Below are 12,938 nucleotides of genomic sequence, written 5' to 3'. Positions count from 1 at the left end.
TTGTAAAACCGGTCGCGGGCACCGTGGCTTGGAGATCGTCGGAGGAGTGACCTCAGTTGGCCTTGACAGCTGCGCTCACTCCGGCCAGCGCGCGCCTCGCTGTTGAATCAACCACTAATAACTTTACTTCATTATAATGAAAGTATGTGTTACTCTTACGAAACTATTGTTTAGTGTAGGTACTTACTCGTAATTTCATATGATAGTAATTATGAAATTTGAATATAACTTTATGAAGAGGCAGTGTAGAACATTATTAGACCTATATTCTTACCTTTCTCTGAGTAAGAAGTAATTAAATCTGTCAAGTGCGAGTCGGTCTCGCGACACTAAGGGTTCCGAACAAAGTAGCTATTAACTAAAGAGCAACTGCAAAAAAAAATGATTAACCATCCTCTGATATTCATTAATTGTTCAGAAATTTATAAATAGCATTTGAATGCTATAAAACTAAAGCTAAAATTACTAATTGTGGTTAAAGATGCAACATCTTTGAAATTCATCATCTCTGAAAATTTCGACTGTCTAACAATCACGTTTTATGAGTTGTGACAGACAGACAGAAGGACAGCGAAGTCTTAGTGATAGGGTCCCGTTGTACGCATTGGGTACGATTTGATTAAGATTTTAATGATGTTATAATTCCTGTGATTATATTCTTTGCTTATTTTGTGCAGGTTACCCAGGCAGTGTAGGAAACTGTTTTGGAAATGCTTATATATACATAAATCAGAAATTGATTTGATTATTCTAACTCGATAAATCTCTATAGTTTCAGAGAATAAAAAATGGAATCTTATTGAATTTTACACACTAACATAGGAAATAAAAAATGTAATAAATCACTACTTATGGTGGTAATTTAAATTGGTATTGTGTGTACCTTATACAGTTTCCCCAGCAGAAAGGTAATAATGTCAAATTATTTAAAGCAATTGATTGGATTTTTTTGTGTTTATCATTCTTATAGTGTTCAAACAGAACCCTATTATTAAGGTTTCATCGTCTGTTGCGTGGCATTGTGTGGCACAAGGAGTTATGTATAAAAACACAAGGGGTGGATAATTTTAAGTTTATCAAATAATTATTTTATTTATTTTTTATCTTATTATATATTTATGTCAGGCAACTTGTAGTACAATTAAGAGATCTTAAATAACTAAACATGTAAACTTAATACTAAAACATAAGCAGTGGTAGCTCAGTGGTGAGGACATCGGATTTCAAAATCGATAAGTCGGGGTTCGAGACCGGGCGAGCGTGCAGGAAATAAATTGATTTTTCAATTTATCTGCACATGTGGTTAACATCACCACTGCTTAAAACGGTGAAGGAAAACATCGTGAGGAAACCGGCATGTCCAAGAATCAAAAAGTTCGACGACATGTGACATCTGCCAACCCGCACTTGGCCAGCGTGATGGATTATGGCCTGAACCCTCATAGGAGGCCTGTGTTCCAGCAGTGAAAAAATGTATGGGCTGATGATGATGATGATGACTAGAACATTATCACACGTTATGTCTTCGAAGTGTGACCGGACTCCGGGGCTGGGTATCTGTCCGCGGAAGCGACGAAACACTACTCCCTGGCGGCCAAAACTCATCGTCCATGGAGACGCTTAGGTTGGCGGTAGGGACTCTCACTACGAAGGAGTTAAATCTCACTTTGTGGCGAGACTCCAGCCGTTCTACACGCAGATTAAAGCATGACTTGGCATGCACGTACTCAACAACATCTTCAGCCTTGATGCAGTAGTGCACACGAGACAGGCAGAGCGGCGTCATCGGCACCTCTGCTCTCGAGAAATCTTGCATAAGTTACTCCCGAGGAAGGAGACGTGGTTATGTTGAATTCCTACCGACTCAAACCTATGCGGCCACTGGCCACAATCCACTGCCGCACACATGTGGCCCCATGCCAATCAGGCAGATTGAAGCCCATACGAGCTCCAAGCTCCATCTCCATTGTTGCCCAGCGGAAACGGTCAAGCCACTGGCCGCCATCCCTCGACTCACCACAATGGCACCAGAGAATGGGCAATGTATTTATTTATTATTTATTTATTTAACTCTTCAACAAGATTGTACCGCGATGTATCCCACATTCAGTTCATGTGCTATTCAGTCTAGTTCAGTCTAGTCTAGTCTAGTCTACGTCAATTTATAATAAAAATTATAGCAACTAAGTACACGTATAATTTGCTATGTTACTTTATTATAACGTAATAAATATAAATCCATATTGTATTCATATTTTTTTTACTTTGTGATTATGAGCATAAAATCTACATATAAAATAATTATAAAAATCTATACTAACAATATAAAGAAGAATAGTTGTTGTTCGTTTGAACGTGCTAAACTCAGGATCTACTGGACCGATTTAAAAAATTAGAAGAACTTGAAGACAGCTTGAAATAAAATTTGCAACATGTAATTTTATATGTTAGACTATAATTTTTTTTAAGTGTTGATTATGATTATTGATAATAAGTCGGTTAATAAGTGAAAACCTTCGATATTTGCATCGATCATTAATTGTAGACATAGATTCAACATCAGTCTAAACTCTCAATGCATATAACGCTAATTAATTATTAGTAGATCCACTCGTCTCATAAGGCATGTCTTATTTTCATTAAATAATAATGGTTTTATAAAAATATGATTCTACTTTTCAAAAGTTTTCCATTAACTGAAAAAAACTGCGTTATTATTTGCAAATATGAATCCGAGGATGAAACGAAGTCGCATGTTGGGTACTGTAAAAGGTATAATAATACATTGCAAATTTTTACAGGAGGCGTTATATTACTATTGTATATAAATACGATTTATATGACATGCAAGATTAATATTATTGTTTATTAATATAATAAATAACTATTTTTAAATTTTTCAAGTTGAAAAGGTTTATAGTAGTTTCCCATAGACCAAACCTACCAATCCATCGAACACCCCCTTTCCATAGCCCAGTTTTTTTCCGTTCCATTTTTTTTGCAATAGTCCTACATCGGCCGTGGACTGCCCAGGGATGTATCTCTATAGTGTAGTTTTGCTCAGTTGTGCCACAACACATTAAATTCTCTAAAGGGCCTCTGCGTGTTGAATCTGTGTCCCCATGTAAGCCTACCAAAAGTCCGGGTGCTTTCCTTCTACAGGTACCCGAGTATTATGGAGAGATACACACAATAATAATAACAATAAGTAGCTAAGACAAACAAAGTTAGAATACATTTCAGTTGTATTGTCAATTGAGCATAATAAGGTATATTTTCTAGCAAGAAAAGTGTGAGAATTTCCTTTTTAAAATTAAATTATAATCTGTCGTTACTATAAGAACGAACATAGTCATTATCTTATGAAATAACCAGTTCCAAGTCATAAAGCTTACAAAGTTATTTTGTTCAAACTAAGAAACCGGTTAGCGAGAGAAATTGTTAACTGTTCTTAATGAGTAAGTAAGTAAAAATGATTTATGATTTATTAATAATTAATAATATAATGTTTGTTACTTTCTATTTAATGGGAATAAAATTATGGTTAAAATAGTCATTGAAAAGATTTTTAAATTTATTATCTACTTTTGTAAACACAGGAGGGGGAAGTATCTTTGGTTTGTTTGACTTTTAGTGTAGTTTAAATATTATTTTTTTCTGTAAAAATAAGGATAGAATTAATTACAAAACATATGAGGTCTTAGGTTTATAGTTCAAATTTTTGTTTCAATTTTATAATAGTCAAGCGGACATAAACAAAAACTATTTATTGCTAGTGAAATATTCAACAGCAGATGCAGCTTCGGAAAATATATTTATGAAGTTGACAAAATCCATAGAAAGTTCCTATCGACCGCATGTGTAACACATTGAAAATACACGAAACATCTTTAAAAATATTAAGAATACATAGTTTATCACTCAAGTCAATAATATAGAAAACTCTAACCACGAGTTTTATTTTGACAGAGCAACCAATAGATAGTTATACTATGTTATGTCAAATATTGCTCTAATAATAACAACTTCTCAATTTTTATCAAAAAATCTTTTCAAGATCTCTTTCCTTTCATCTCTACATATTGACTAAAATTATTTTTGAATTATCGGAATCAATAACGAGAAATTAATAGCTATAATTTTATCCGCGGACCTTAAGCTTATCAGTTAATTCTAATTTCTACAAATGCATTTAGTATAAACTAGTTCTAACCAAAGAAAACGCATTCTTCGGAACAAGTAACACTTTACCGGAATATGAATACCATTTGTTAGATTTGATATAATTAAAGATATAAAACTTATTTCAATTCAGAGTAATGTATATTGATATTTACGAATTATTTATTATGCAATAAAAATAATGCAGACCAGTGATTTAGTACAGGTTTTGCTCGCGCAGATCTATATTTCTTGCTTCGCATTGAGGGAGGACGTTATGACTGAAAATCAAATGTTTAGAGTCTCTGTTATGCAGTAAATATTTTTATGTTGTATTTGTCACTAGGTGTTGTCGTACAGTTACATTCAATCAGAATATAATTCCAAAATAAATTACACAATAAAATGTAAACTCTAAGCACAAGAAATCACAACAGATTCACATGGAAAATAAAGAAAATAATGTTTAGGTAGAGTAAAATTTTAATTCATTTTTTCATTCATTTGGGTTTTCATTAAAATTATGATGCTGAAAATATAACATAACATTTTTAATACGTCTTTAAATGACTGGATCTAGAAAATTGGTTTTAGTATAATGAACCAACCGTGAGTGTTATCTATTGTTAAATAAAAAATGAAAACATTCATAATTCGACTTATACAAACAAAACAAATTTATACAACAACATAATATGTATTTGTGTTGCATGTTCTTAAAATAATTTTCATATTCGCATAAATATTTAATGCTTCTAAGGCTCCCCTGTTCCGTCGACAAAAGTAGGTTTACTCACACAAGGGTAAATCCAATTCGCCGTGTCGTGCACATGAACGCACACAGAGACCTGTGACTTGAGGGAAAAATAAAATTTCTCGCTAAGTTTATAATGGGAAAACTTTGAGAACCACTTAATTATGTTAATGTTTGAAACAAAATTTCGAAGAGACGTTAAAACATAGCAATGAGTCAATTTAAAAATGTAACTATAAAATAAGTATGGAGCAATAGTTTTGCAAGCCACAACTCGGGTCGTTTATAGTGCTATCTAAGATTTATCACTACATTATATTATAAGCTACAAAAACGTAGGTACATATATATAACTTTAACTAGCTCTATGCTATCAAAATTGCAAACAATACAAGTTTATATTTTAAAAGATTACAACATAATTGATATTACATAATATTATGAACGTGAAAATTACAATTAACTTCGTATGATGAATATAATAAAATTTCATTGTTCAAAAATCCTTTTACCAAAATGTAATCAAAAACGATTCGAAAAGCGACGTGTCGATAAAGTTTTTTTCATTTGTAATACTGATTATTATTGAAATATGAAAATATTATGCCTAATGAAAATCTTATTGCTTTTTCGGATTTTTCTTATGACAATAATGAATAATGTAAACGCAGAAGTTTCGTTATTTGATCTTAATAATTATTTAACAAATCCTACAATACTCTAAAATTAAATAAATTACCAAGGAACGATGCCAGGAATTATAAAACATAAGGAATTAAAATAGTCTATACGTCATATTCTTACGTCATACTTCATTTCAAAGCTCTAATTGCATTACTAAATTAGCTTCAGTAAATTAATACCTCGAACTAATCAAAGTTTCGTCGGTGTTTCTGAAGCCGCATACTATTTAGCTCTAATAGAGTTTTCCTGATGATAAACGCCAGACTAAAAACAATCCTGCATAATACTGTTTGTATGTGTATTATGATTTCAGTAAAATCTTTTTTTTTCTGAATAGATTCTGTCATGATAGATTTTAAGGCAATCTGTTGTGAAACATGAAATATTCATAACATTAAATAGTTTATGCTGTGAAAGCTACTCAGACGCTAAAGTCAAAGAGTTTTTTAAGAAATCGAGAGATATAACCCCTACTAACATTCTACGTCTGTCTGTTTGTTTGCTAAACACTGAGAGAGAGAGAGACCCGGGAAAGGGCAGGATAGTTTTTATGAGTTTACCGAAAATCACACAGGAACGGCTACTATGCGGGGCTACACCGAGACTAACTATTAGACTAACTTTTTCGCTAATAACGCGGGCGAAGCCGCGGGAGGACTTGCGGTAAAAGGATCGTGTTCACTTCAGCATAAAAATTAACATGTAAAGTTTTAAGGTACGTATTACGTTATTACTAAACTTGTGATTAAGTTAAGTCCTTGAAGCAAAAGTGATTGCAATTTGAACTCGTTTTGCTCTGCATGTGACAGCTATAAAGATATAAAATAAAAGACATTCCACTTAAAAGACGTTAGTAATAATTGATCAAAACCAAAAAGAAATTATAAATAATAAATTGTATTTATGCAAGCATGAAGAATACAATTGCCCTTTTGATTTTCCATTTTGGTATTAAATTATGTTCTTATTCCGTACCAAAATAATATTACAAGTCACAATAAATACGATTTACGACCCAATAAAAGGAAAATAGATCGCCAGGAATTCCATCCCCTTAAATTGTTGCTAATTTGATATTTTTATTCGAACATTTCTCTCAATCTTTGATTAGAGTTGAATATGTTGAGAGAAGATAAATCATAATACATAACCTCATTTTCATTTTAATGAAATATCATTTCCTTCCAAGGAGGTATATCCAAACTTTACATCCGTCATTTTGCATGGGCCAACGGTCGAGAGCAGTGGCAGGGGTGCAAGGGGGTCGGCGCGGCGGGTGGAGCGGTGCCACCCCGCGAGCAGCGAGCACCCCTCCGCCCCGTCGCGGGATCGATACGTCATTTGAGCTGGTCGCCATGGAGACCGCGAACGGAGCGGGGCGGCGGCGCCGCGGCTTCGGGATGGTGGGTGCACGGGACTCTGAGGAGCCCGCGGCTCCGCTAACCCGCATTTCCTAGCCTAATCAAAAAATGTATTGCCTTGTTTCCATAATTATTGGATATCTTAAACTATATTGGAATTCCATAAGTTGTCGGTGATTTTGAGAAACCAATAATTTGATATATTTACGATTACTGACTGTTACCAGTCTCTTTACGTGACTTTCTTTGCGCTGTCACTAATATTTCGATCCAAGTCTCAAAATGATTTAATACTGCAAGAATCATTGTTATAGAATCCTCGATAAATTGATTTAAAAATTCCTAGCTCAAAGCAGTTTTTTTTTTATTTCCTACTTTTTAACACCTAATTACCAAATAAAACAATTTAAAGCGGTTTATAGAATTCACTTGTGGTGTACAAATAAATACTATAAATGCAAACAATTGCTATTATTTAAGGGTTAAAAACAAGCATACGTGTACACCCATTAATAGACACAATCCTCCTCGTGATTCTATCCCGCATTCCGTCTCAAAGTTTACCTTTCTATCTCTCTATTTATCCTGTTTGCTGCATTTTAAAGAATGACTGGACAACTTTGGGAAAGCTAGGAAAATCTTTAAATTATGAGAGAAGCTATAGGATGGTAATTATAAGGTTTATGTTTAAATGCCTACCAGAAATCTAGTTCTAATAAATACGATAAACCCGCTAAAACGGATAAACGTTTACCAAAGTATTTTGAAATGAAGCTATTTTTTATATTGCTAGTCATCAAAATATGTAAGTTAGTTTCAGATCAAACATTTTATTTATTAACTAAGTAGATATTACCAATACCTTTTGTCTTTCGCCTTTACTGAGTTACTTTTACTGAGGCAAAATTTACGATTGATACTGAACAAATATATATTTTTTAACCCAAATACAAGTTATTTGATTTTGTTTATTTAGTGAAAGGTATCATTGGTAGGAAAATAAAAGAACTAAAGTGAAATGTGGTTTTAATTTTTTAATAGATACGTACTCATAAAATATTTAAGTTTAAGAAACAACCCCCTTTTCGTTAGTTCAGTTCATATCTAGTTTATACATATAAAAAAAAAGTGCTACAGACACTTTTCTTTTCCATTGAAGATATTAAAATCGTATAATTGAAGAGGGTTTAAAAATCGAAACAGAGCACGAATAAAAACAAAATGGTCTGTTTTCTGTTTGTTTGTACATGGTCATCTCCAAAACTGCTGAACGAATTTGAATAAAAGTTTTTTTCTTATATAGATAATAGGCCTGGGCAACATATAGGCTCTAATTTACATACATAAGAAGCACTTGCGACAAAATTTAATTGATAAACAGCGGAAATTAGGTATGACAGTTGCAAATGCTTCGCTTCTTTAATATTTAATAGTGGTCCGCCTCCGCTTCGCCCGTAGTATATATATAGCCTTATAGCCTTCCTCAATAAATGGGCTATCTAACACTGCAACAATTTTTCAAATCGGACCAGTAGTTCCTGAGATTAGTGCATTAAAACAAACTTTTCAGCTTTATAATATTAATATAGATATAGATTTATTTACTTGCTATTTTCTGCCAACAGCTTCGCTTGAATTATTTTCGGGATCTATGCATAAAAAGGTATCTTAACTTAACTTAACTTTGCTCAGCTTAATAAACAATATTATTTTATTTATATGATTTCACATGTTTTTATTACTAATAAAAACATGTGAAATCATATACGTAATTTTAAAATGTACCACTTGGTAATAGAATGGTTGGTATATGTAAGTATTTTTATTCATTTAATTAAATTATACGATTATTATTGTATGTGTATTACTTATAAATATAAATAGGCATGATTAAATTTTTACACGTGATGAGCATTTTCTGCTGAGAGTATAAAGTTGAAGATCTGGAACACATGATCTGCAACTGTAAGCCCTAAAGCCCAGCTACACTATAAAAGGTAAGGGAATGAGTTCTTAGTAAACCGTTTGGTTTGATAAGCAACTTAAAAATCGAAGATTTGAAACTCCCGATGTGGAACTCCAAGAGTCCAGAGTGATATAGTATCACAAATAGAAATGCAGTCTTACCTAAAGTACGATTAGTTCAGTCATGGGCATTTTCTTATAACAATCGAGATTTGAAATATTTGATGTTAAAATCTTCATCTATAAAATTATTATATCAATACCTAAACTTAATTTTATTGAAAACTTCCAGTTTGTTCACGTTCAATTTTAAGTAAACGAAGTTGAGGGCACCAGCTAGTGCCAAATGTTTTTGTTACACCTAGTTTAGTTAGAAAATGTGTTAAATTTGGAATTAACTGGGTCTTTAGGAATTAACATTTCTTTGGGTCCATGTCAATTTCTGATTGAGTAGGAAATGCCCTCAAGTCAATTCTAGCACTCGCCGTTCGCTCGCTTCGCTCGTTCTCGTACTTTCTAAACATGCTCGTCGCATTGTTCCTTGCTAAACTATTATAATACTAACTACGTATATAAACAAATTATAACGAGAACCGACCGTGTTGAATCGAGGTACATAAAAAAGGAAAACGATTTCTATCTCAGTTTGACAATAATACCTTTATAGATACTTTAGTTTAATATACTTTAGTTACTTGGTTTGGTTGGATACTTTGATTACACTAAAGCAAAAAGAATCTTTACAAACAAACAATTGTAAAATTATTCTGATAATATGTATGTTTACTTTGGAACTTAAAACGTTAATAATTGATGAAATTTTACCGTCATATTTATTGTAAGTTCGTAAGTTTTTCACAATGGTCTTTTATTCGGGTCAATGATTGTCAATATAAATTCAAACAATATATATTAAGTGGACACACTATTATTATTCGATGGTTAAATGTAACTGAGAAAAAAATTGACTAGAAAGTTTTTTATAGAGAAATGTTATTATTAATTTATTAAATAGAAGACGCTCGTCGTAGCTCTGCCCGGATATAAAGATTCAAGTTTTATCCCAAGGGAGCATTTAATCGGGATAAAAAGTATCTTATCACCCAAGTCAGCTCAAATTTCATCAAAATCTGTAATTTCAGTGCCATTGACGAATAAACATCCAAACAAACAAAATTTCACATTTATAATTTTAGTGTGATTTTTAACTTTTTTTTCAAAATTGTGACGGTACTAATAACTTTATTTCAACATAAATAACATTATCTAGATCTAATTAGACCTTTTTAAAATGTAATGCTTATGAAAATGGAGAGTGGTTTGATTCAGGCTGGTGCTTCATTAAATTATTATTCATAATTTATGTTTGATTTGTATTAAATACATAAATGGAGCAATATTAACAAAGTATCAACTAATACTAAAAACTAACCTATGTATGTATATTGAAATGAAAATGAAATGAAAATGAAATGAAAATGAAAATGAAATGAAAATGGAATGAAATGAAATGAAATTCTTTATTGCTTATAAAAAACAAAAGAAAGAAAAAACTGAACGACATTAAATAAGCAAAAGGTGGCCTTATCGCTAGGTAGCGATCTCTACCAGGCAACTCTTAAAGTAAAAGGAAAAAAAAAGAATATATAAAATAGAAGGTGAGCAAAAATATTCATAAACATATATACACATACATTCAAAGAAGTAATTTAAAAGGATTAATAATAATTTATATTTTAAGTTGCATAGACATAAAATGGTTCTGTAGTAGGGTTCTTGGACATTTCTATCGAAACTGTAAAACTTTCCATTTTTTATGTATGTATAATTTGCATCGATTGTAGGAGCATTGATATATAAAACTAAAATTATTAATTATATAAAACTGTAAGGTGACTAACTGACTGATCTATCAACACACCGATCAAAACTAACTGGACTAATTGGGCTGTAATTTGGCATACAGATAGCCACTATCATTTAGGCATCTGCTGAGAAAGAATAAAATCGACCCCAAAGGGGATTAAATAAGGGATATTTAGACCACGTGGGCGAAACTGCGGGCTAGTTAATTCTAAACTACATATAAAATGAACAATTGTCTATGACTTTTACAATGTCAACAATAAGTAAGTTGAACAGTATAACGAATTCCAATAAAAAGTATTGGTATCTTTAGACAAAAAATTAAGAATTTAAAGGTAAAAAAGGTATCTATTACTTAAGTATGACAATATGAAAATTACAATTTATTAATAAAGCGACAAAATCCAATTATAGATTGAATAAAGTACATACAATACCAAATAAAATACAAACGTAGATATTATTATACCGGGTTATTATCGTAGCAACAATACAACCAACAAATATACAAACTTTCAAATACGTGTATTTGCTTATAAAACAAGAAAGTTAGCGAACAATATAAAAGTAATGGGATAGAACGGGACAGATAAAGTCTACATTTTCGTAAGTGCGAGCAAGAAGGGCTTATTCAAATTGAGGGTACATATTTCTACATAGGTAACAAATAGCCGGTTGAGAAAAGATGGATATGCCAGTCATTGTACGGATAAATATCTCAAAGAAATTAAATCAAAGAACCTTTAAAATGAGCCAGTAAAGTTTTTGATATTGATTTTGATTAGTATGAAATACAAAGTTCTTCACATATTTTCTATTTTTCATTCAAAATGTTAATTCCTTGAAATTATTTAAAATTAAAATATTAAACAATTGTAATCGACTTTACACCTATTAATAGTTATTAATACTTTCAATTAGATATCACCGTAAAATTACGATCCAGATAAGAATGTTAAAAATGAATTTATAGAAATAATGCGAAAATAATATTATTTAAATTCATTGCTTGTTATGCTCGATTTACTTTGTGCTATGAAATAATGGTATTTCCATGTTATGATTATTGAACAAAAAGTAGAAAAGTTGAAGAGAGTTGCAGGAGCAACTTTATGAACAGGTATTTACTCTGTTAGAATCTGTAGATTGTAGAAGTAGAAAAAAATTATTTGTTTCAACACAAATTTGTATTACATAGGTATTTATAGACATCGCATGATTTATGTTAATTCGTTATGTATAATAATTATTACACATAATTACTGAATTATTTAATGTTAGTAGTTGTGTTATCTTTCCAAAGTAATTAAATAGTTTGCATTGTATTACTTATGAACATTAATTATAATTAGATTGACTTTACCACTTAGGTTACTATTTACTAAATTCTTGTTATTCTTAGTTATTACAACAACAATTGAACTATATTATAATTACTTTTTGTAGCTTTCGAAGAAGTATTTTTTATTTAATTTCAACCGATCTACGGCAAGGTTATTTAAATCGTATATCTCTTTTTATAAGAAGGTACTTCAATATAATAATAATTAACCTTGTAAACATTCAATATATAGATACGGATATAGTAAATAGAAATTAACATTTTTAATTTATATTTACTCACAATATAGTTAGTCTATTGTATTATTGGAGCATAGAATACATATTACAAAGGCTTCGTGATATTACATCTATACATAACTTTCCACAGTTATAATAATAATCTTCTTTTAAATAAAACTGCGACGATTAATAATTTTATGTTTGCGCCATCTATAGAAAGTCAGTAGAAGTTATTTTGTTTCAAAATCGTTCTACGAAGGACTGAGTGGAGAGCTTAAACACTGTCTGTCTTTAAAACTTTCGCTATGGTCCGCTACGCTCGATAGAATAGAGTCGCCTGGTGGAGCTTTACAAGCGCCTTTACTATTTTATTAGCAATTATTGCCCAAACAATAAATTTAAAAAAACAATTTAGGGACGTGTCTTTTATTCATAAAGAGGAATAAGGAGAAAAGTTACTGCGGAATTACTGAATAACTTTCTGCTTAGTGATGAAAATATTTTAAAAAACGAGCTTTTAATTTTGACTAAAATAAAAAATCAAAACATTTCTCTTTATAATATTGGCTTCGACTGCTTTTCGT

This window comes from Zerene cesonia, chromosome 20, assembly GCF_012273895.1.
Source record: "Zerene cesonia ecotype Mississippi chromosome 20, Zerene_cesonia_1.1, whole genome shotgun sequence".
In the NCBI taxonomy this organism is placed as follows: domain Eukaryota; kingdom Metazoa; phylum Arthropoda; class Insecta; order Lepidoptera; family Pieridae; genus Zerene; species Zerene cesonia.
Note: the sequence above shows the minus strand (reverse complement) of the source record.